The 23,552-nt window shown below is 34.1% G+C and overlaps 2 pseudogenes; both read left to right on the forward strand.

The window, feature by feature from the left end:
- Nucleotides 1–8,055: 8,055 nt before the first annotated feature.
- On the forward strand, nucleotides 8,056–11,622 carry LOC120183490 (annotated as a pseudogene).
- Nucleotides 11,623–16,669: 5,047 nt separating this feature from the next.
- LOC120183489 lies at nucleotides 16,670–21,539 on the forward strand (annotated as a pseudogene).
- Nucleotides 21,540–23,552: the final 2,013 nt, after the last annotated feature.

Genomic DNA, 23,552 nt, shown 5'->3' on the forward strand with positions numbered 1-23,552 from the left:
GAGAACTTAGACGGAGTTTTAAACTGAATTCTAAGAACAATTTTACCCCCAACATACCAAGAATGAGGCTCGATCAAAACTAAGGCTCCTTAGGCATGAAAGCTCTCTAAGAGAGAATGTTCGACAGTTTGTCGAGTTAAGCTTACAAGTCCTGAGCCTAACCGAAGAGGACGGGTTCTTCATCTTCATGGACGGATTAAAGCCATGGGCCAAAAACAAATTGGAAAGAAGGGGTGTCAAAGATTTGTCTAAAGCCTTAACAACCGCCGAATCCCTCATCGAACTTGGTGTTAAGAAACCCAAGCCTCCTAAATCAAAAGCCGAGAGTCATAGTAAGAGAAACCAAGATGAAGGCCAAGAACAAAACACATTAAGTGATGATGAAGATCCTACCGACGCCACAAGCCAAAAGATAAAGGAGGCATCCAATCGATCCGTTGCTTCAATTGCCAAGAGCAAGGACACTTTGCAAGAGATTGTCCCCACACTGAAAAACTCGCAACCATTGTAAAAAAAGACAACAAATCAGAGGATGAAGTATGTAGACTTAGCTCAATTACAAGTGTTAAACCGAGGGTAAGTTCCAAGCAACGAAAGGATCACCGAGGGAGGGGACCACAAAGGGTACAAAATTATCCGCCCTAAGTCACACAACATCAATGTAACACCCTCAACCCATACCCGACCCGGATACGAGTCCATGATGTCACATTGACTATAAAAAATAATATTAAAAAAATGATAAAACATTTGGACTTATATTATTAAAATACAATAATATACGTATGTTAATACAAGTTTATCAAAATACTCAGAGGATACACAACTTGACCATTTGATTACATGCCAACATTCATTTACATAACAAAAGAACCTACTGGTTAAGTTGCCTCTGATCTGATAGTTGCAGGAGTAATGTCGTTCAGCTGCTTAATCTGTCTCGTCTATTTTCTCGGATCCTACGTGTGAAACACTCACACGCTAAGTCATCGAATTAGTGAGGCAATATAATAATAATAAGGAATTGTAATGAAAATGCCATAATGAGATGAAATGAAATGAAGTCATACACTTCATCAATGTAGTTATATCACCATGTTCCTTACCTCTAAGCATATTACATTAACATTCATAAATTCGTATTAATAAGTTTATTGGCCTATGATACCATATTGAGAACCTAAGGTATGTGAGTACTGTGAGGTTGTGCACTATATTGTCACCACAGCTCATATAAATGCATCGAAGTGCCACGTAGAATTGCACCAAAGTACCGCGTAAAATTGCACCAAAGTGCCACATAGAATTGCACCGTAGTGCTATATAAGATGTCCCTAAGGACCACGTAGAAAATTCCTTAAGAAGCATACAAATATGCCAAGGATCAATTACTTGTCTCAAAATACATCACACATGTTCCAAGGAATACATATATGTCCTGAAGGACCGCGTAGACCCTCTACTATTGGCATGCCAACTATACCTATAGTTATCATCTACATAACATGGGCTTTCACCATTCATATAATTTATATCGTGTAGACATATCATTTCCATACCTTTATCACATAAACATATAATTTTCCATACCTTTATCACATAGCTTATATAACTTTTCTTGCATATTCATGTCACTTAATACATATAATATGAATTCATGTCAAGTATCATAATATGAAATGTGATCATGTATCAAAATATTGAATTTAGACTTATCACAAGTCTAGAACTGAATATAATACTATATTCATGCTATGCATATGCACTCACCTATATTTCCTTGCTTTTTCCTCGATCGATCTTACTAGGCAATTATTCTAGAGCTTGTTTAGACTTTGTATCTACATAGTAATTCATTTATACTTATCAGTATACTAATTATATATTCTAAACCATCATTTCTTAGGTTAAAATAAAAGTTATTTCATCTTTTAATAAAGTATGCATCGATACACTCTACAGTGTATCGATGCACTCCTTAATGTGTGCATCGATGCACTACCCGTGCATCGGTACACAAAATACATTCGATGTTTTCTTCTCAAGGGGGTGCATCGATGCACTCCTTATGCATCGATGCACTAATTACATTCGATGTTCCTATATTTGAGAGTGCATCGATGCACATTGAATGTGCATCGATGCACACAACCCAGAATTGTTATTTTGAGCACGAAAATCCCTTTATAATGCTCTCAACACTTCATAATTCACCTCCTTTTATATCCCTAACTTGCATACTCTTACTTAAACTAATTATTATCCATTCAATACCTCTAAAACTTAGAAATCCAATCCTCCATATAGAATTTAAGAATCTCACTCAAATTTCAACATGTTCTAATTTTAATTCTAACACCTCATACTTTTTAATTAGCTTGATAACAAGTCAAATCCAACTTCCAATTCTTATTATGAACTCTATTCCAAGATTTCATTCAATGGCTCTTAACCTTTAATCTCTCCTAACTTCATCATCCTTTGATTTATGGATAACCTAAGCTTTCCTTAAGCTTAGTTATCATCTAATGATTAATAAGCAACCTTAAATTCATCACAAATTGGATCAACAAGAAAACTCACCTTTAGCTTGGCTTCACGGTAGAGAAGAAGAGTAAAGAAGAAGAGAAATCTGTAAACTTTGGTTCCCTCCAATAGCTTCCACGTGGGAATAAATATCATCAACTAAGATTTATTTATTTTCCTTGTTAAAAGACTTATTTACCCCTTTAGTTCCTCCTTCTTTGTTAATGGATCATACACTAAACATTTCAATCAATTCTTTGAACTTTTCAATTTATCCAATTAGATCACTGAATTTTTAAATCTCATAATTTAATCACTAACCCGGTATGGAGGATGTTACAATCAAAGCTGAAAACAAGGGTTAATGTTCGTGAATATCAATATTGCCTGATAAACCGGAGTTGTCCTCGTGGATATCGGGGCAACCGATCTATTAATATAAAAAAAGGTCACCGACAAACTTGGACTCAAAACCGATCCATCTAAGGGAGCAATCAAGACCATCAACACTAAAGAAGTTCCAATCATTGTAACGACTCGGAAGGTAGATTTAAAGATTGGAGGATGGAAGAACAATGTAGACTTTACGATCATCCCTATGGATAACTTTAATTTTGTCATCGGGTTGAACTTACTTATCCGGATCAAAGCCTCTATCCTTCCCTATGAAAATATCATGAGTATCACGGATTCCCGATGGAAATGTAGTGTCCTGTTGATACAAAGTGATCAAGAGGAGACCAAGACCTTAACTGTTATTAAACATGTCCAGAATCTCCAAAAAGGGTGAATACAACATTGAGGGACTACTTTTAAAGCCACAAAGCAAGCCAAAGCAAACTTAGCGACGAGGGTGTCGCTAGAACAAGTGGGGGAAAATGTCACAGACAGCGAATTTGTGGGCAAGATCGGCCCACAACAACCTACCCGTAGGGCTATAACCAACATAAGGCAAGTTACTCCCGTTGTGGTACCGAGACAAACACCCACCATGGTGCGACAGACGTAACCCAAGCATGCCACAAGGGTAACGCCAAGACCAAGGCTCACATAGAGCCAGACAGGGTCAACCCACGCCCGCCCCAAACTACTCACACGCACGACCATCACACAGCAAGGATCGTCTAGAGTCGTGACCAGCGCACTCCAAGGCGCACCTAGAGCTGAGGCCAACGACGACAAGGTCAGCCGATGGCTCTAACCAGTAAGTAACGGGACATATTCGGGGTTAGGGCCAACACGATCGAGGTCAACGCACAACAAAGTCAGCCGATGGCTTTAACCAATAAGCAACATGACACACTCAGGGTCGGGGCCAACGCATACCAGGTGTGTGCTTAGAATCGAGACGAACGCACTTAATGGAGTACTTGGGGGCAACGACAACATACATCGGAAGCATACGAGGTTGAGGTGTGCACACAACGAGGGTGCATCGAGGACTGAGGCCACGCATATCGAGGGTGTACCTAAGATCGAGGCTCGTGTACACCGATGGTGTACCGAGGATTCGAGGTCATCACCGATATAGGGTCTGTCCACCTAGCAAAGTTGGCCATCCATTGGAAAACAAAGCCAAAGTAGCATAGTCCTTGTTTAAATATGACTCAAGCATTAGAGTTTCAACTAAAGTAAAAGAATTTTACTTGTAGTTAGACTAGGAGTAGTCATGAGATGTAAGGGAACTTCAATATAAAAGGAGGCCTCCCCACCTCCATTGGACATAGAGGATTTGGTGTGAATAAAATCAGGCATTGAGGCTAAAAACCTTCCCTCACAAGCTTACTTACATTTTTCAATACTTTTACATTGTTCTTACGTTATATCAACAACAACCGAGGAGTTTAGGCTGCCTTATACGTCGAGCAACCAAGCAAGGCATCTAAGGGCCGCACGGACTAACAAGCCGACAGTCTAGCCCCGTGTCAAAAGGCTAGAATATAAGGGATAAAATATATTTGCTTATAATGTGGTGTGTATGAATATACTAAAGAACAATACAGTCGGTATTCACCCCTAGAAAACCACCCCAAGGAGAGGATACTGAAGCCAACACTAAAGTAGAGATGAACAGGAGTTCCAACAATTTCCTTTATGGTCCATAGATGATTACTCCGGGGAGGAAGCGACGTACATGCAAGAGTAAATAGGGGAAAATTTTGCAAAAATAACAGATTGAGATTGGTGGAAAATCACATTTTTCGTCCTTCAAACTTAGGCAACCGAGGTAGAACTAAAAGGTACGAGCAAGGACTTTGAAATGGGGAATACAGAAGTCGATGGTTGATCACGTGTAAATGTGTGTGCTATGGTATGCAAATCTGTGCAAGTATACATAATCGATGCAAGTAATATAGCAGTGAGTGAGTATCGTCTCCATAGGGGTTGAAGGGCTTTTAAAAGATTGTTATAGCTAGGAATAGGTGTCACTAACTAATCCTAAATTTCTAAGTCTAAATATATAAACAAATAAGAAATGTGTTATGACAGATTGTATGAACAGATGAAAAAAGTTTGCTGAGGTAAGAAATGTGTGAAGTGAGCAAATAATTTTTGTCGTTGCAAGAAAAATATGTAAAAATAAACAAATAAAAATTGGTAAAGCAAAAATTAATTGCAAGAGAAAGTAAATAAAAATTGCTAAGAAGAAAAAATTTTAAACGCCGAAAATAGACTGACAGTCTCCCACAATCAAACTTCTAATGGAATAATTGGTTGGATTTTCTACGCAAAGATGATCTAAGTACACTATATCTATGTTGCCCTATAAGATTTACTTGAAAATGTTTGTAGGCTATTGTAATTAAAAAACAAAATTGCTCCGTTTTTCCACGCTCCTCCTACGCGATTTTGACCAAAAGACCTCTTACAAAATACAATAGCAGTAGCAACACCCACGTGTCAGATTGCCGACCTTCAAGGCTACTGTTTTCTCACCCGAACTAATTAATTTCACTAATTAGCAAGGAGAGAAAATTATAGGAAAAGTTCTAATTATTCTCTCGGACCACGTTTTCTTTGATATTTTGAAATTTAACCTCTTTATTTTTAATTTCAGGAATTTAAATATTAGGTAAAGTACACACATTGTCTATTGACTACAAGATACTATTTTGTTAAATCTCTTAACTATTAAAAATTACAAAATGGTTCCTCAACTACATGTCATTATTTTGTTGAGTCCCCCACTTTAAACTTACAAAACGATGACTACTCATATGTTCTATACTTGTTCTTTTCATTAAAAAATGAATACCATCTAAGTTGAACTTTAACTTATTGACTGAGATATGATAAAATAATATTTTAAAGACGTTAATTGCCACTGTCGTTGCTTTTAAGTACTGGTTCTGTGACATAATGTAAACGAAAAATTGATCCATAAAATACAATTCAAACAATTATGAGATTAGATTTTACCATATCTCAGTCAATAGGTTAGCGTCCAGATCAGACGGCCACCAATGTTTTAACAGAAAATAACGAGTTTAGAATATATAAACAATCGAATGATCATTTTGTAACTTTTAATAATAAAATGATCAATAAAAAACATTTTATAATCGAGAGACTATTTATATACTTTACCCTTAAATCTTTTACTTGATAACTTAACATCTTTTTAAGAACTGAATTGGTATTCTAAGTGATCGAATCGTCTATTCTCAATTCAATCTATCTAATAATGTTTTTTTTAAATAATCTAAAATAATTATTAAAGATGTTATTAATTAAATTTTAATCTTTAAAATAAATAAATCAGGAATTAAATTATTAAATCAAAAGTAAAAGATTTAATTAAAAAATTGAAAAGTATAGGAACCCGATCATAATTGAACCAAAAATCAAAAGAAACAAAACCGACAGATTTGGGAAACGACAGGGAAAGGAAAAGGACAACCCGAAAGAGACCATCACTGTATTTACCACTTACCACACATCTCCTGATCTCCGTTAACCCTTTTTAATCCCAAAACAAAATCTTTGTAAGAAATAAATAAACAAATAACCCCACTGAATTATTAAAGATAATATACTCGTTGGCTTCTTCTAAATTCTCCTTCAAAACTTTTCAGTTTCCTTTTGCATCTTATCTGTTTCCTGTTGTTGGAGAGAAAGAAGGGTTATATTTTATGTTATTTCGTTTTCCTTTGCGTGTGTTTCACTTTCCCTGGCTAAGTGATGGAGGAATGTTATTGCTTTGATTGAGTTCTAAAGCGATCCAAACACTCCCTAGTTCAATTTCTTATCTGCAGCAACCGACAAAAAGAACAAAGAAACAAAGGGTCTTTCTTTGTATCTTTTTCTCTTTTAGAGTATCATAAAAACCATTCATTTTTTCTCTTGAAGGATCACAGGTAGAAGAAACAAGTAAGAGTTCTTATTTCTAATTCAATGTTTCCTTTTTGTGTTGATTTTCGGTTCAATTTGTGTACGAATGAGAGGTCATGAAATGTTTGTTCCTTTGTTAATGGTTAAAATAGTTGAATTGTGAATCTGAGTGATTTTTTGTGTACAGAAAATAGCTAAAAACTTCGAAAAGAAGCCAATTTCCTGAGTGTTTTCTTTAAGGCCTGATTTATCTAGTTGGTTTCTGTTTATAAAGGAGTCCAACAACTTTTTGAGTTTAACTGTGTTGTTTTTTCTTGAATTTATGTAATGAGGGGATTGTTTCTTTGTTGATGGTTAAAATAGTAGAATTGTGTATCCAAGATTCCAAGTTATTTTGTGTCCGAAAATAGCTAAAAACTTCAAAAATAAGCAACTTTGTTATATGTTTCTTCTTTAAGGCTTGGTTTATCTAGTTGGTTTCTGTTTGTAGCAGGAACCCAACAACTTTTTGAGTTTAATTGTGTTGATTTTGCTTGAATTTATGTAGTGAGAGGATGTGAGAAGTCTTGTTCCTTCGTTAATGGTTAAAAAATAGTAGAATTTTTTTATCTGAGTTCCTTTTTTGTTTGGAAAATAGCTAAAAACTATTTTGCTATGAGTTTCTTCTTTAAGACATGATTTATTTGGTTGGCTTCTGTTTGTAGCAGGAATCTGACAACTTTGAGAGTCTAATTGTATTGATTTTGCTTGAATTAATGCATATGAATGTTCCTTTTTTTAATGGTTGAAATTACTTGAAATAGTATTATGTATCCGAGTTCCTTCTTTGTTTGTATAATAGCTCATAAACTTCGAAAAGAAGCGATTTTGCTACGAGTGTCTGCTTTAAGATATGATTTCTCTGCTTGATTTCTGTTTATAGCAGGAATCTGACAATCCTGGGAGTTCAATTGTGTTTATTTTGATTGAATTAATGTATATGAATGAGAGGATAATAGTAGTATTATGCATATGGGTTTCTTTTTGTTTGAAAATAGCTGAAAACTTCGAAAAGTGCGATTTTGTTAGGAGTTTATGCTTTGAGACACGATTTATCTGTTTGGTCTCTGTTTATATCAAGAATCTGATAACCGTTGGAGTTTAATTATCATTGATTTACTGATTATCTTTGTTTATGCAGGGTTTTTTTTTATGTAGATGGCGACACTGGGTGATATAGGGGTTTCAGCAGCCTTTAATTGCTTAGTGCACTTGTGTTCTTTCTAGCTTTCGCCATATTGAGGCTTCAACCTTTCAACGATAGAGTTTATTTTTCGAAATGGTATCTCAAGGGTTTAAGAACCAGTCCTTCGAGGTCCGGGGCATTCGCGAGGAGGTTTGTCAACTTGGATTTCCGTTCCTACTTTAGGTTCTTGAATTGGATGCCTGAGGCACTCAAAATGCCTGAACTTGAGCTCATCGATCATGCCGGATTGGATTCCGCTGTTTATTTGCGCATTTACTTGATTGGGTATGTCTCAATATCTCAACTCTGCTTTACTTCTTTGTTGCTTATGCAATGGAATATATGCTTTATATATGTAGGTCTTTTGATTGATCACTTGGTATTTTGCATGCAGGCTAAAGATATTTGTCCCCATCACTCTTCTTTCGTGGGCAGTCCTAGTGCCGGTTAATTACACGAATAACACATTGAAGTCGCAGCTGAAGAACGTAACTTCAAGTGACATCGATATGCTCTCAATTTCAAATATTCCACTTGGATCGGATAGGTTGGCGATCTTACATCATTGCCAACTGTTTTTGTTATCTGTCATTCTGATCGACACATTCTACTCATAGAGCATTTATATATTTTCTTGTTTACCTTTCTTTTCGAAATAACTTATATCATGGCGGAGCGATGTTTAATCCTATGTTGTAGGCTTTGGACTCATATTGTTATGGCTTATGCTTTTACCTTCTGGACTTGCTATGTGTTGCTAAAGGAGTACGAGGCAGTTGCAAATATGAGGTTGCATTTTCTTCAGTCGGAAAAACGCAGGCCAGATCAATTTACGGTAACATATATTCTTTTCGTTATTATTATGCAATTTCTTTTACCAAATAAAAACTTGTGCATGGAATTTGATTGCTGTAGGTGCTTGTTCGGAATGTACCTCCAGATCCGGATGAATCTGTTAGTGAGTCCGTGGAGCATTTTTTCCTGGTCAATCACCCGGATACCTACCTTACACATCAGGTGAGTTCCTCTTGAATTTTTTAAACATAATAGTAATTCTTTTACTCAGTTAAAGGATTACTGTAGAATTCGGTTTAGTTTTCTTTAAAAATATGTGCAGGTGGTATGCAATGCAAACAAACTTGCTAAGTTGGTGAAGACGAGGGAAAAAAAGCAAAATTGGCTCGACTATTACCAACTGAAGTACTCCCGAAATAACACACAACGACCTATTATGAAGGTAATGTGCTGCGGTCTGTCATCGGTTTAAGACCTGGCCTCTCATAAATGTTCGGCTTTGCTTTATATTTCGCTTTCTCATAAGCATATTCTCTCTGCTAGACTGGGTTTCTTGGGCTTTGCGGTGAAAAAGTTGATGCAATTGACCATCACATATCTGAAATCGAGAAGTTATCCACTGAAGTAAGTATTTCTTTTTCAACTTGCATGTTCTTTCGAGATAGTTCGAGTTACTTGTTTGTGCATTTAAAAGATTCGAGCTTGTTTCATGTGCTGCTGCACACAATGATTTTATGCTGAAATATGATGCGGTTTCATATCAGATAGCTGAAGAGAGAGATAGGGTCTTAAAAGATCCGAAAGCAATAATGCCAGCCGCATTTGTTTCCTTTAAATCTCGATGGGGTGCAGCTGTTTGTGCTCAAACCCAACAGTCCAGGAATCCGACTTTGTGGTTAACAGAATGGGCACCCGAACCACGTGATGTCTATTGGCCTAACCTGCCAATTCCGTATGTTTCGCTGGCTGTTAGGAGGCTGATCATGGCTGTAGCATTCTTTTTCCTGACTTTCTTTTTCATGATACCGATTGCATCGGTACAAGCTCTGGCCAGCATCGAGGGACTTGAGAAAGTAGCACCGTTCTTGAAGCCCATAATCAATATGTGAGTTCCTTCTAAATTTCAAAATCTTGAGTCATTGTTTAGAATTCATTACGTTAATCATTGATTTTTTCCTGCAGGGGCTTTCTTAAATCAGTTATTCAAGGTATTCTGCCTGGTCTTGCGTTGAAGCTGTTTCTCATTTTTCTGCCAACAATACTGATGATTATGTCCAAGTTTGAAGGATTCACATCGATATCATCGTTAGAGAGGAGATCAGCAACTCGATACTATCTTTTCAATTTTGTGAATGTGTTCCTTACTAGTGTTGTCGCCGGCAGTGCAATGGAACAGCTAGATACGTTTATCAAGCAATCAGCAACTGAGTAGGCATTTCCATTATTTTCGGAGTTCTATATATTTAGCATCTTCATATATTTCTAACTGTTTTTGCTGTATCAAAACTTGCCTTCGTTACAATATAATGACTTCTTTCTTTGCAGAATCCCTAGAACAATTGGTGTAGCTGTACCGTTGAGAGCAACCTTTTTCATTACTTACATAATGGTCGATGGATGGGCGGGAGTAGCAGGCGAGATTTTGATGCTGAAACCACTTATAATATACCACTTGAAGAACTTTTTCTTGGTGAAAACCGACAAGGATAGGGAGGAGGCGATGGATCCCGGGAGCTTGGGCTTCAACACCGGAGAACCTCAAATACAACTCTATTTTCTACTTGGCATGGTTTATGCTGCCGTGACCCCCGCTCTACTTCCTTTCATTGTAATCTTCTTCGGCCTAGCTTACGTTGTTTTCCGTCATCAGGTAAACAACTTGTCATTGGAATATTCGGGTGTCGGGACAGTGGCGAATGATTCTTTTTCTACATGTGCCTGATCCCGGTTTTTCCCCTCCTTGATAATGTAGATTATTAACGTTTACAATCAAGAGTACGAGAGTGGTGCAGCATTCTGGCCCGACGTCCACGGACGCATAATAATTGCATTGCTTATCTCACAAGTCGCTCTTATCGGATTATTAAGTGCTAAGCATGCGGCTGAGTCGGCACCGTTTCTCATTGTTCTCATTGTCCTCACAATCTGGTTTTACACATTCTGCAAAGCCCGCTACGAACCTGCTTTCATTCGATATCCTTTACAGGTTTCTCGGTTCTTGCATGTTAGAAGCAAGTAGTAAAAAGCCTTTATCGTTCTTACCATCTCCTCGGTTATTCGTTTCAGGAAGCGATGATGAAAGACACGTTGGAACGTGCGAGGGAGCCGAACTTTAACTTGAAACCTTATCTTCAGAATGCATACATGCATCCGGTTTTCAAAGAGGAGGGCGAAGAGGACGAGGATGAATTTAACCATAAGTTGGAAACCGAGAGTGTTTTGGTACCCACAAAACGGCAATCTCGAAGAAACACGCCGGCACCTAGCAAAATGAGTGGTGCGTCCTCGCCGTCGTTGTCGGACGTTCCCAAACATTCGGAGCGTATGAACTAGGTACGACCGTGTGTCGATGTTGTCGTCGTCGTTATACCATATATTGGAGATCTGGATTTAACACCTTGATGGGTGAAGAAGGTGACACTGGCATTGTAAATTAAATGAACAAAATAGTAGAGGAAGCCAGCCCAAGAGAGACGGTCTTGGAGACTTGATATATATATATATATTTTTTTGAAAGTTGGAAACTCGAATGTCAAAAGACTTGTATGGGGATGATAGGGTGAATATTTGTGCAAAATATTTTCTAAAACTAATAACTTAAGGGATTATTATTTGATATGTAATTTTGATTTAATCACCGATAATGTTACTAATATATCTGAATTGATTTTTTTACTAGGAAACTAGAGGAATTATTCGAGATTAAATTCAAAATTTAGTTCTAATCGAAATTATTACTCTTTTTTGGTTATTGCATCACAAACTTAACCCGTTATATATATATACGATTTTAACAACTCGTAATCTTTAAGAATAATAATAGTTTCTTTAATTATAGAAGTAATTTGGTTTATGCTAATCTATTATATTATATATATATAAATTGATAATATCATTTGTTATAACCATTTTAAAATGAAAAATTAAATTTAAAAATAATTATGATTTTATTTTAGAAATTGAGATTTTTTTTGAACGTTGAATTAATTTAATTTGGAGTTATCATCGACCTTTGTGTTAGTTAGGTCAAATACCTACTAATTTTAGAAAAATCATTTAAAAGACGAAAAATTGGTCTGCGTAATACCATAAATTCGTTTTTAACGGTTCGAGAGTTGGTTATGCGTGTGAAAGGATAAGCATCCTCACAACGCCCAAAATTAGTACTCTCGATTATATGTTGTTTAGAATGGTGGAATTTTACAAATTTGAATTCTAAATTTAAATAACGATCCTTCTACTTCGATGAATAAAAAATGAGTGGATTTCTTTTTAAAATAATTGATGAAAACAATTTAATTCACTTGATTTTATTTATAAAAAAAGACATCCCCTTTACTACGTGAATTAACAAAAATTGAAACCCAATAATGTTGGACGCAATTCCATTATCTCACGATGTAATACAATATTACCTTTGATTATTTTAGGAAACGATGGTACTAATTTTGGCCGTTGTGAGGATGTTTATCCTTCCAGTATCGACACTATTGTGTAAAAATAGACAGTTGTATCGATAATCGAGATGAAAGTACCGATACTCCCTTAATAGTTTTGACAAAAACGAATTCGAGTAGTCATTTTTGGTACCAATATTGTGAAAGTATCGATACCTGTATCGATACTCATACTTGAGTACTGATACTCCCCTCTTCCAAAGATCAAAATTTTTGTAATTAATGCATGCAATATAGATACTTCAAGCCCCAGTATCGATACTCAAAGCTTATGGGAAACATTTATTGTGGGAAACTTTATCCCAACGACTCTATCAACTCTCACAACAACCCAAACGGCTAGAATTGAATGAGATGGTTTAAAAACAATTTTTTAAGCCATGTGTGAAGATAAGAGATCACAAAGAAAGTCAAAGCAAACACATTGATAGTCAACATTCTTCAATATTCTTTTTGCTTTCAAAGAACATTATTGTACTCATTTGTTTTATTTGTTGAGTGTTCTTATTTGTTCTTGAATTGTGCAAACACATTCCTAGTGAAGTTTTCTAAGTAAGGTGTTGAGTCAATTAAGAGGATGAAATAACTAAGAGGGAGTGAATTGACAATTAAAAATTTTGGAGTAAAATTATTCCTAGTAAAATCATTTATTTTTCGTTTTAAATTTAATTTTTCTAAAATAACCCTCCTAACACATTCCTAGTGAACTCATTTATGGCATCAACGTAATCAAATTAAAAACTAATTAATATGAACACAATAAAAATATTTTCACCAAATTATTAAAATCAATTTGAATAGAGTAAAATAGGTTAGGAGGGTCGCCCTTATCTCTGCAGTACCTGATCTGTGTAGTCGATCAATAGATCAGATATCAACGATTATACAAATAAAAATCAATTGACCAAACACGGTAATAAAGGCTAATAAATAAAAAGAGGAAAGGCCTTGATTGAAAAGTGGTAAATAATTATATATGACTAGAATTAAGGAATAAATTTAGATGCTCATAAATATTATGGAATAAACTAAGATTTCTAAAATCTTATATTTAGTAGTATCATAATTTAGGATGAAAAAAACCTTCCAAAATCAAAAGATTCTAATTTGATTTAATTTGATAGGATATTTTTTAACCAATACCAATATATAAATTATAAAATAAGTCAAATTTAAATTTGACTTATTTTATATTCTCTAATGTTAATTTTATCCTGTAAAGATTATCTTAAATTTAAAGAAAATAAATATTAATAATTTGAACCGATTAATAATATTATAAACATTAAAAATTAAATTATATCAAATAAAATTAAGGGTAAACTACATAAATGACCACATAACTATGGGTCAGGTCAAGAAATGACCATCATTTTCAAAATTGTGACAAATATACCACTGAACTATTTAAATGGGTTCAAAATGGCCACATGACGTTAACATTTAAAGGAGATGTTTACGTGTCAGTTAAAAATTTTGGTATAGTTAAGTTAAGTATTTGCGATGGTGACACCCTACTTTGTTTTCTTCCACTTTAGTCACTACTTTTGGATTTTCATTTAATCCAATTTGATATTGATTTTGTTTTTAATTTGTCTAATGCCTTAATTTGAGCACTAACTTTACAATCTTTTATTCTAGGCATGTATTAAATTTGTAGATTAAATCCTCTGGATTTTAGAATTAATCAATTTGATCACCAAGATTAACTTTAATTCTTAATTTTTAATTAGATCCTAATTTCAATTTAATATAACAAAATTTTGTTTAACCGGGTACCCATATACCTGATATCCAGTTTATTATATATATATAAAAAATTATTTAATATTAAATTTTTATTTATAATTCTCAAATTATTTCACTCTAACATTCTAAATTCTAAATTTCTTAAATTATTTCACGTTAACATTCTAAATTATTTTTTAAAATATTTATTTTAACTTAGAAAAACTTGAAGTTTAATTTTAATTTTTAATAATTTTTTCAATTATTTAATTTTTTTTAAACTTTATGTGTGAATTATATATTATAGACCTTTAAATTTTATATTTTTCTATATACTTTTTAAAAATAATATAATTCTAAAAAAAATATAAATCGGGTACCCATGACCCGAAAATACATGTATCAGAGTTTTATGGGTACAAGGAAGTATTGGGCCAGGACACAGGTCGAAATTTTGATACCTGAAAATTCTGGGTACTCGGTTTTGAACACCCCTAGTGGTAGGACTTTGAAGGAGTAAAGAGAGTGACTAAATTGTAAAACGTACAAAAGATAAGGACCTGTGTGTGTGAGAAAATATGTCATTTGTCAAGCAAATGATATATGAATTCAAACATACTTTCACAATCATCTTTTTTCTTCTCCTATACATACTTTGATATACACAATAGTTCACGGCTTATGCTGGGGAGTGCTTGTGGTGAAGTCAGATAATTTTTATTAATTATGAAATTATTGTGATGTCAAGGAGATATAGTTGACATAATATAGTTAATAAATAATATGATATAATTAATGTTTCATATTATTAAGTTAATTGAGAATATGACAACACTTAAATTATTAAAATAAATCTATTAGTTTATTTATAATTGATTTAAGATTTTAATATTTTTAAACTAAATTTACTGTTTTCATATTTATTTTTTAATGATTATACATATGAAATCATTAAAAATAAATTAATATTAATATTAAAATTATAATATATATTATATTATAATTAATGATATATATATATAGTTAATATTCAAATTAAATTATAATCATAAGATTGTGATATGTGTCACAATTTAATTGGAGAAATAAATTTATTAAATTAAATTAAAATTAGGACTTAATTAAAAATTAAGAATTAAAGTTAATCTTGGTGATCAAATTGATTAATTCTAAAATCTAGGGGATTTAATCTACAAATTTAATACATGACTAGAATAAAATATTTTAAATTTAATGCTCAAATTAAGGCATTAGACAAATTAAAAAAATCATGATCAAATTGGATTAAATGAAAATCCAAGGAAACAAATCATACACAAATAGTGACCAAAATGGAAGAAAACAAAGTAGGGTGACAGTGTCGCGAATAAGTAACTTTACAAGAACTCGCACCCTAATTATACCATTTTTAACTGCCATGTAAACACTTCTGTTAAATGTTAACGGCGTGTAGTCATTTTGATCCCATTTAAATACTTCAATGGTATATATTGTCACAATTTTGAAAATAGTGATTATTCCGCGACCTGACCCATAATTATATGGTCAAAGTAGTTTACCCTAAAATTAAAGGGACTAAATCTCAAATTTAGAACATAGTGGATTAACCATGTAAAAAACAATATAATGGAGTATAGGTGACCAAAACTCGACTAAAAAATAAATAAATTCAAAGTCGAGTCGAGTTATAAAATAAAATTAGAATAGTTTAAAACTTTTAGTAATTAGTGATTGATTTTTAAGTTTGAGTTGAGTCCTTACACTTTGTATCATATATGTATATCACACACACATATATATTATAAATATTTACAATTAAAGTTAAGCAGAAACATAAATAACTTGATTCGAATTTTATAAACTCGACTTGACTCGAATAAATTTTAAATAAAATTTGAGTTATAAAATATAACTCGTCATCTTTAATAATTTGAATTTTTTTACTCAAATGTGATTCAACTTTTCGTTTTAAAAAAGCACACCCAAAGTCGTATTTGATTTTTTTAAATGATACTAAAAAATAGAATCTGGTTAAAATCCATCCAAACCACATGCTCATCACTAATTACATATGACAAATTTAAGTATAAGATTAGATGAAAACACAAATATCATATGAGAGAAAAATATCAAATTTAAATATCAATTAATAAATTTTCATTTTTTATAAACTTTAATTCCATTCTTCCAAAATTAAATATTTGGGTGCTTATGATAACGGAAATATAAAGTCAACACAAATAAAGAAATCCGCCAATAGCCGTACACCGCCTCTGTCCCTGGTCTGGTCCCAGAACCTGGCCCATTGAAAACAACAAGCGTATCACACACTCACACTTTATATAAACCTTCTTCGAAGCACCAACGGAATGCGAGTCGTCGTCTAAAGCTAGTCTTCCTCTGGCAAATTCCGACTCCTTTCTCTTTCGTTTTCTTCAAAGAATTCATTAGCCAACATAATCCTCAGTAAGTAACGGAGAAAATCAATTACTAGCCGTGTAATCTTTTCACTCAAGCAATCAGGTCGGTCTCAAACTCTTCCACTCTTGTTTTTTTTTTTTTTAAATTTGCGTTTATGAATTCTTAAATATGCTTTCTTTCGATTGTTGTTCTTTTTATCAGTTGAATTTTTTTCTTTGGTATTTTGTTCTTTGCAATGCTTTATCGCCTTAATGAGATTTTCCGGTGAATGGATTTCTTGACGATCACGGATTCACATTATTTCCTGTATTTAGATGAAAATCCTCATTCGATTTAATGTTTATTCTGGATGATATCTTGGGTATTTCGAGAATAATTAATTTGAGTAAATTCAGGTGGTTTCAGTTATTTTTGTTTTTATTTCGAATGATCATGGATTGAATAAATTTTATTCTCCAGATATTGTATATAGTTATAATGTATGAGCTGTTTGGCTTGATAAAAACTGAATCCATGACCAAATTTTAGAAGAGTTAGATGAAATTAAAGGGATACTAATTAGTAGTTCTTTTCCCCTGTATGAAAGAATAGTTAGAATGTGAATTTCTTTGAATTTTGATTAGCATTAGTTGTTATAAAATATGAATGTTGGTTTAACCTTTGCTGTGAGACTGGCAGCCATGATTGTTAAGCAAGGATGGTTAAACGGTCATACTGGTCGTCTTTGTCGTGCACAGATAACCTTAAGTTGGCATGTGACAAGAAAAGAAGTCCCATTGTAATTCACAATGAAAATAAAAGGAAGGTCAATGAGGGGCAGTTTACGACCACAACAATGAAAAATCAGTCAAAAAAGCGAAATGTAAACAAAGAGATTGCATACTTGGAGGATGATGAATTTCCCAGAGGCGTCAGAATGGAATAGACAAGAGAACTTCCTCTCTGGATGAAGATGATGTATTAGATGAATGGGTTGATGAGGCTCTTGCTCTCATGAACATTAAAGCACGGCAAAGAGGTAGAATGCCAGATTGGGGTGAGGGTATTGCTATGATGAACATTAAATCACACAAGGAACGCAGAAAGTTAGATGGTGATGACGTAGCTATTGCTACGATGGAGATTAAATCACAGAACAAACGCAGAAAGTCGGATAGTGATGAAAATGATATTGCTATTACGAACATTAAAACGAGGAGAAAAAGCAGAAAGTTGGACAGTGATGAGGACGCTATTGCTATAACAAACATTAAATCACAAAACAAATGCAGAAAATTGGGCAGTGATGAGGAGAATACTGCTACTGTGAACATTGAAGTGTGGACCAAAAGCAGAAAGTCAGATAGTGTGAGGACCAAAAGAAGTCCTCTGGAGATTATAGAGAAAAACTGCAATCCGATCGATGCTTCATTGCGGTCTTCTTCCTCGTCGGGAACGTTATCTTCTGTCTCATCAGGTTCACATTTGAAAAGTGATGGTAGCAGCCGTGATGGTTGCACAACGAAGAATGCTGAGGTATTGGATTCGATTTTGGTTCTGCAACCGATATATCTTGTATTTTGTGCGTTCTTTTTTATTTTATAATTTCACAGACAATTGAGATATCTTAATCAATTAGGCCAAGAGAAAAAATTTCAAATGTCATCAGTGCATGAAAGAAAGAATAACTGTTGTTCCGTGCTTGAAATGTAGAGACAAAGTGTATTGCACCCGTTGTATCAAACAATGGTAACATTTTCATCATAACAGGCTTCTATATTCTATTATTAATAATCCTAGTTTGTTTCTCATTTCCCCCCTGCTGTGATCTGTACAGGTATCCCAAGATATCGGAAGAAAAAATTGCAAAGCAGTGCCCATTTTGTAGCAGGAATTGCAACTGCAGCATCTGCTTGCACTCGAGTGGATTAATTAAGGTCTGTTTTTCTCCTTATGTAACTGGAAAATGACTTATATAACTCAATCAAGTAAATGTCTGTCATTGAGCTTGTTAACCATGATAATTTTTCGCTAGCCTGTGTCCATGATATATCAATAAATTTTCCACCAAATAACTCTCTTACTGTCTAATCTGCAGACGTCAAAAAGAGACATCACAGATGAAGAAAAAATAAAGCATTTGCAATACTTGATTAAGTCACTGCTTCCCTTTATGAATGAAATTTCCAAAATGCAAAAGCAGAGACACAGGTTGAGGCCGATATTCAAGGTATGTTTTTCTTTCTTTAAAGCTTTGGCTGCAAGCTTTCTGTGAAGATTCAATTATTTCCTGATAAAAGTTTCTCTATATAGGGTTACCGCCTTCTAAACTCGAAATACCACAGACTTTTTCTTATGCTGATGAGCGCGTCTATTGGTAAGTGATTCATCTCTTCTGCATAAGAACATGATTTATCATGCGATTGTATATGTTATTTGCAAGTTAATAGAAATTCCTCTCTCCAGACATGATTTTTTTCCTCCTTGGAACAGTGACCATTGTGCAACTTCAATCTTTGACCTCCATCGCAGCTGCTCAAAATGTTCATACGAACTCTGTCTTAGTTGCTGCAAAGAAATTCGGGAGGGAAGCCTTTCTAGCCGTAATGATGTTGCCTACCAATACAATGACAAAGGTTCTGATTATATTCATGGTGGAGACCCTTTGTCAGTATCTTTTCTTCAAGAAACAGTTAACAACCAGGCAGAGTCCTCAATTCTGTGGAAAGCCAACGATGATGGAATTATTACTTGTCCTCCAAAGCAAATGGGTGGTTGTGGTGATTGCAGATTGGAGCTTAAACGCATCCTTCCAGTGGGGTGGATTTCAAATTTGGAATCAGAGGCAAGGCAAACGATCAGCACCTGCAGAATGAGACAATGGCTTCAAGATAACTTACATGGGAGTGCTTCCCAAGAAGGATATTTTGAAAATGGCTTATATTCTTCACCTTCAAATGACGACCGTGAGGAAGGCCTTTGTAACTTTCAAATGCGCTGGGCTAAAGGCAAACCAATTGTAGTTCCGAATACTCTTACAAATTCATCAGGTTTAAGCTGGGAACCAATGGTAATGTGGCGTGCTTTATGTGAAAATGGGAATTCTAATATGAGTTTGGAGATGTCGGAAGTTAAGGCCATTGATTGTCTAGCTGGCTGTGAGGCGAGTTCCATTATCTCCCAATCTCCATACTCGTGTTATGTTTGAAGTCTGACTTTGTCGAGGTATGCAGGTTGAGATTAATACCCGACAATTTTTCAAAGGCTATATAGAAGGGAGAACATATGATAACTTATGGCCAGAGATGCTAAAGTTGAAGGACTGGCCACCATCTAATAAGTTCGATGATCTTTTGCCTCGGCATTGTGACGAGTTTATAAGCATGTTGCCGTTTCAAGAATACACTGATCCCAGGTCAGGCATTCTCAACCTTGCTGTGAAGTTGCCTCCGGGTGTTATCAAACCAGACTTGGGCCCTAAAACATATATTGCTTATGGAATTGCTGAGGAGCTTGGAAGAGGGGACTCTGTTACCAAACTTCACTGTGATCTATCAGATGCGGTACGTTGGAGCTAGATTAGCTATTTTGTTTTTCAATGTCATGCTGCCACTTTGTTTTTACATCCACTGACCGTTCTCTTAATTAACTATTGGTGCTGAAGGTAAACATTTTGACACATACTACCGAGGTTGCCTTGAGTGAGGACCAGATTGCTGCAATGGGAGAGTTGAAAATGAAACATAAAGCACAAGATGAAAAGGAGCGTTTGGAGAGAGGGATGCTCCAAAGAATTCAAGAAAGCTCTGATGTTGCAGAAATCGCAGGCCAGAGGGATCCCAATTTGGGTGGTAATGAGCGCAACTTTTCCAGAGATGAAATCGGAGCTACTATTCCCGAACCTTCCACGAGCAGAGAGGAGACTGGTGCTGGTGCTCTGTGGGACATTTTTAGAAGGGAGGATGTTCCTAAACTGGAAGAATATCTAGGGAAGTACTCCAAAGAATTCAGGCATACCTACTGCTCCCCAGTTGAAAAGGTAAGTCTTTGCTTATGGCGTTACTTTTCAACCATAACGGCATTTGCTCGATGTTCTTGATGATTTCGTTTATTATCAGGTTATCCATCCGATTCACGACCAATCATTTTACCTAACTGCGGAGCACAAAGGAAGATTGAAGGAGGAATTTGGTTAGTACAAGGGATGCATCTTGGTATTTACTATAAAAACTTTGCAAATGCCATGTTCCTAATGTGTCCATCATGATGTCTAGGAGTCAAACCGTGGACATTCGAGCAAAACCTCGGAGATGCTGTTTTTATTCCGGCTGGATGTCCACATCAAGTTCGAAATCTAAAGGTATTAATAAAATCCAACCTCATTTCATGTTGTTGCACAGCTCATGTTTGGTGGTCTCATAGCTTGTGTTTTCCCAGTCATGCACCAAAGTAGCTGTGGATTTCGTGTCTCCAGAGAATATCAAGGAGTGCCTTCGTTTGACGGAAGAGTTCCGGCAACTACCCAAAAACCACAGAGCTAGAGAAGACAAACTCGAGGTCGGTGCATCCTTCCATTGATGTTTTCAATTGTTATATAGCACCTGCAGGTGCTAAAACCTTATACGGTTTTCATGTAAACAGATCAAGAAGATGATAATATATGGAGTCGAACGAGCTGTTAACGAATTGTCGGAACTGATATCGACTCCGAATTGAGCCACCATTGAAGACTGGATTCTCCAACTGCAACTGTGCAACCAGCCTTTCTGATGGTCGACAAACTTTACCTTCTGTACTTTAACCTCATTTGGAATATTTACCATATACACCAATCCTTTTTTTTGTACATCTCTTATAAGATACATGAATTGAGTAAATTAAAATCTTTATAATAAATTTCTATAATATTCAACTCGGATTAACAATTATACTAAAAAAATTATACTTTTCAGATTTTATACTACAAATGATATTTGAAATATTTTTGTAGAAAAAAAAATCCACAGTTAATGTATTAGAAAAAAATCCTAAAATAAAAGTAAATTCTTACAGAATCATATTTCTAAAGCTAAAAATCTCTACCGTCAATGTTCTAGATAATAAGCATATTAAAATATAATATTTATTTTACAATGTTACTACAAATTTTTAATTTCACGGTGTAAGATTAAGAATGGACAATTATTTTGAACATTTACAATGATTTTTTTAAACATTTAACTCCACAATCAGAATTGTTTATCTCTATGATCTTAAGAATGAATAATTATTTGATTCCATAATAGTGATTTTTTTTACAAATAAGATAAGTAGAGATGTGTTTATTTTTGTGACATGTAACAGTTTCTGTCTTTGATTATGAGTCGAAAAATTCTAGTGATTATGTATCAAATAATTATCTATTAAAAGTTGATAAATAAAAAAGGTAAAATCAATATAATAAAACCAATTATCAAACCAAATCTATATGAATATATATTCCTATGTTCTTAACACAGCAAAAACATGATACGAATACGATGAATACTATAACTATGTGTTCATAGGTTTATGAATAACTATCTATAGATAAAAAGACCCGGACAAAAACGGGTGTCTACAACTATATTGCCAAATATAAGAAAAAAAAGTGGATCTAGAAATGTTTTTTTAGAGTAGATACATATGTATATTAAACACATAAAAATTTTATATGAAGTCGGTATAAATAAAATTTCAGAATGGACATAACCCATAAAATAGATAACTAATTGAAGGAAATTTGGATTTCATGGTGGACATTTATCCACCCTAAGCTAAGGGTGCATCTTCCCCTAAACAAAGGTATGACATAACCCTCTAATTTCATGTTTAATTATATTTTAAGTTATTGACGATTTTGAAATTAAACTCTAACTCTCTAAAATTTTTGGGCATATTTTGAGGGCGACAAATTGAGAAGCTGACAAACTAGCTAAAGATGGGATAGGGTGATTTTTGGGTTATATGATTGTGCTGAGTAGTAGGAATTGTATTTTCCTGTTTGTTTTAAGTCTTATGTTCTTCAGTTGAAAGTTTAGGAGTTTGTTCAGTCTTTGTAATTTGACTCTTGTGAATAAAAGTTTCATGGCACTCTTTTCCTCCTCCTTTGTTCCGTCATGTTACCTTCATAACATGGCAAGGCTTGAAGGAGGTTTTAATGATACCTACTTTCTATAAAAAAAAATTCTCTAAAATTTTATGGTTTAATTATTTTTAAAACTAAATTTTAAAATTACTAAAGTTTAAATCCTAAACCTTAAAATTAATAAAATTAAGCATTGACCTCTGATTTTGTTGAATTAATTATTCTGTAAAATTAATCTAACTCACTTAAATTTTACAATTTAATTACTTTTTAGAATCTTTTTCATTTAAAAGGTATTACACTATCTCTTCATTCAATGGTGGATGCATGTGTAGTTGTGGGTGATCAAGTGTCCTCCATGAAATATGAATTTACTTCAAATTTTAATAAATTTTGTGTTGTTAATATATATGTGTCAACCTTAAAAAATATTTCTAGATCCACCACTACCTTTATAGTTCAATTTTGGCTTTGTCCTTGACTAGGAAGAGATAGGTAATAAGGAGTAAAATATTATTTGATATATTGATGATAGAATTTTCTGATTCCAAAACCCAAAAGAAAGGATAGACAAATATATGGAGAACAAAGTTGCTTTAATTCTCAACATTCTTAGTTAAAATTTAATATCTACACTAAATAGATTAATTTGAAGAGTTTAAAAATCTGAATCCTAAATTGAAAAAGTTAAATAACACTAAGATTCTAACTTTATTTCTTTAAAAAAAAAGCAAAATAACTCTACAATCAACAAAGGTAATGG

Source organism: Hibiscus syriacus, unplaced genomic scaffold (assembly GCF_006381635.1).
Source record: "Hibiscus syriacus cultivar Baekdansim isolate YM2019G1 unplaced genomic scaffold, ASM638163v2 tig00112762_pilon, whole genome shotgun sequence".
Lineage (NCBI taxonomy): Eukaryota > Viridiplantae > Streptophyta > Magnoliopsida > Malvales > Malvaceae > Hibiscus > Hibiscus syriacus.